The sequence below is a fragment of the Vulpes vulpes genome, chromosome 8, assembly GCF_048418805.1.
Source record: "Vulpes vulpes isolate BD-2025 chromosome 8, VulVul3, whole genome shotgun sequence".
Lineage (NCBI taxonomy): Eukaryota > Metazoa > Chordata > Mammalia > Carnivora > Canidae > Vulpes > Vulpes vulpes.
The window spans coordinates 31,132,536-31,136,131 of NC_132787.1; positions in this window are offsets into that span (position 1 = coordinate 31,132,536).

Genomic DNA, 3,596 nt, shown 5'->3' on the forward strand with positions numbered 1-3,596 from the left:
AAACAAATAGGAAAGGGGTGGAGGCTAAGTGAAGGTCACTGCCTCCACCTGCTGAGACAAAGCTTTCTCCCTCCGTGGTCACCACTACTCCAGTCAGAGGAGGAAGACGAGGGCAGCAAATGACATAGACTACAGAGTAAGGGAAGCCATGTGAGACAATGGCAAGCTGTCCACCCTGGGAGTATTGGTGACTGTTTGGTCCTACATTTCTTGGAACTGCTTCAGTCTAAGACTTTCTAAACTTTCTGACATTCTGTGCAATTTGAGAAGCATTAACTGAGTTAGTGTCATGAGACATGTCTGTTTGATCAATATAAGAGTCAAGACACCAGAATGTTAACCCCTGTTCTCACATGTATTATATATGTTATTAGGGGCAAGTGGACCCAGCTAATCAGTTGCCTGGGTGGTAACAAGAATCCTTGAATTCCTAATACTTACAGTGTAGGCTTGGACTACATCAGTGTTTTCAAACTGACACAAATACAAGGATCCCCTGGAGCCCCTCTTGAAAATAAAAGTTTCCGAGATCTTACTCCTGGAGACTTTTATTCAGAAAATCTGGAATGGGGCCCAAATTTTGTGTATCTAAAAAGAAAGCCACAATGGTTGTTATTATCAAGAAAGTGTCAGAACATTTCTAAAAATTCTCCAAACCCTTAAATGCTGTGATAACTTCCTCTTACTATTGTTCTCTTTTGCCGATTGTGTTATTCTATTTGACGTGGTCCTTCCTTCACCTTCACAGATTTTACACCTACCCAGGCTTATTTCCCAACTTCAACTAACAATTGCTGGTGGACAGTTGGTTTCTATTCTTTCATACTGTGACCCACTGGCTAATTCCCCTCCACATCTATTTGCCCCTCCACATCCACTCTCCACTCTTCTCCACCTGATCTCTGCTCTTGGAAGTGAACTTTACACAGTGAACCACATCAGTGAACTCTTTTGTCTTCTGACTTCCAATTGGGGTTATCCAATGGGAGGTATCAACAGAAGAGTAGAGAATGAGAAAGAATAACATTGAGTTACTTATTAGCTTAACCTTCTCTCCTCTTTTTTTTTTAATAAATTTATTTTTTATTGGTGTTCAATTTGCCAACATATAGAATAACACCCAGTGCTCATCCCGTCAAGTGCCCACCTCAATGCCCATAACCCAGTCACCCCCACCCCCTGCCCACCTCCCCTTCCACCACCCTTAGTTCGTTTCCCAGAGTTAGGAGTCTTTCATGTTCTGTCTCCTTTTCTGATATTTCCCACTCATTTTTTCTCCTTTCCCCTTTATTCCCTTTCACTATTTTTAATATTCCCCAAATGAATGAGACCATATAATGTTTGTCCTTCTCTGATTGACTTATTTCATTCAGCATAATACCCTCTAGTTCCATCCATGTCGAAGCAAGTGGCGGTTATTTTTCATTTCTAATGGCTGAGTAATATTCCATTGTAAGACAGTAACTTGGGGCTAGCAAAGTTTCCAGTCCTACACCTGAGGGAATCCCAGTAAGTCTTCTCTATACAAAAGGCCTCCAAGAGGGCTGTAGAAGGACGCAGCCACCTCACAGTAATCCATCAAGTAATCAAGAGGAGAGGAGGTTAAACTCATGTGGGGTGGCCAGGTCCTTCTACAGCCCTCTTGGAGGCCTTTTGTATAGAGAAGACTTACTGGGATTCCCTTAGGTGTAGGACTGGAAACTTTGCTAGCCCCAAGTTACTGTCTTACCTTTCATAGAGGCTCCTTAATCCTTTCCAGGCCTTTTTTACTGTATTTTTTTTTTTTCAAAATAAGCCCTACACCCAATATGGGGATTGAACTTAAGACCCTGAGGTCAAGAGTTACATGTTCTACTGACTGAGCCAGCTAGGCTCTTCCACCCCAAGCCTTTCTAAATAGTCCCTTTGATTAAACTTTCTCAGTTACTCTGAGTCTGGATTTCTGCTGCAAGGACTTTGATGAGGACAATGACTTACCTTTAACTATATGTGCTATTTATATAAGAAGGGCTTCCTTGTTTCTTATTAGAAATAGTAGAAATGGTAGAGGTAGAATTAGAAATGGAAATAACAGAATTCTAGGATTTGAATGGCTTTCAATTTATCTCTTCTAGCTTACCACTAAAAGCTAGAATACTTCATAAAATAGATCTGCTTCATCCTGTTCATTACAACTTTGCAAATACTTGCTGGCAATCATCATTTTCCCATCTAGGCTAAATGTTATGAATTCCTTCAACAATTCTTCATGTAGCATGGTTTCTGGATCCTTCTCCAGCCTGACCATTGAGTATGTTCTTCTGGGTGCATTCTTAAAATGTTTAGAGAAACATTTGCAAAGTAGGTCAAATGTGGACCAGAGTCTCACCCAGCTGGAGAAGAACCCAGACATCCAGAACTGAGAGGCATACAAGAATGAACAAGTGCAGCCCGAGGCTCTGGCTATCAAATGGAGCTGCTAGCTGGAAAACAGATGCATGAGTAGAGGCAAGAGTCCCTGCTGGAGGGGGAAGCACACTCCACCACTACATTTCTTCCATGTCACAGTTCCACCCTTGAATTTATTTATTTTTTCTTTTGTACTTTTTCTTTTTTACTAAGGGGGGAACTGAAATGGAATTCTAGTCAGGCCAAGAATTAAAATAAAAAAATAGGAGTGCTTTAAATTCCCCCGGTCTGGAAATCCACAGTCTCCTTACCCCCTTACCAGATGCTTTCCTTGGGCTTCTAGTCTTCTGGCCAATGGCAAGTAAGTCATTTGTGCAAAATAGTGCAGAGCCTGCAGCACAAGATATTTTCTTGAGTGCTGAGCAGCTTGAATTCTCATACTTAGACTCCGTGGGCCTCAAAGTCATGGAATTATCACTACTATGAGCCTTACATTACCTGATTCAGGCAAACTAGAGGATCCAAAGAGAGAAATCTTTGTCCCAAATTACAGAGTAATTTACTGGTCAGGCTAGGATTAGAACGCAGATCTCTTTCCTCTCTATAATTCTGCCTCTCTTTTCAGTTAATTTACTTCATTCTTTTACCACAGATTACAAAATTGAAATGAAGAAATTAATACTGCTGGTATCCAAAGCATCCAAGTCACACAGAAGCAGCCTTTGAATTACACAATTGCCTTGAAAGTATTGGGGAAAGATAGCTATGTGCACATTACATTTGACACAACCTCAAGGGTGAAGCAACCCATCATTTTATTCAGAGAGTTCAACTACCTCTCCTTTGCATTGGAGTCTAAACTTTATCACATCTAAATATTTTCAATCAACTGAGCCAAGGCACCGCAAAGAAGACCCAAATTATCAGATTCCTGAGTTTAAATCTTTAGTCTTCCATCAACATAAGCCTGTCTAACTTGTACAAGCTGCAGAGGCCCTCAGGGATATCCCAGTTCAATAAAATTTAGACGAGGAAAGTACTTGATATACAAAGTTACAAAATAGAAACAGGGTTTGACTCTTATTCCTATGATCTTTCACATTCACTGTGCTTATTTCCTGTAGGACTGTGACTTCTGTGTTTAATTGTCGTTCAGGTCAGGGCATCAGATATTTGCATATAGCATTTAATACAACCACATCATTAGA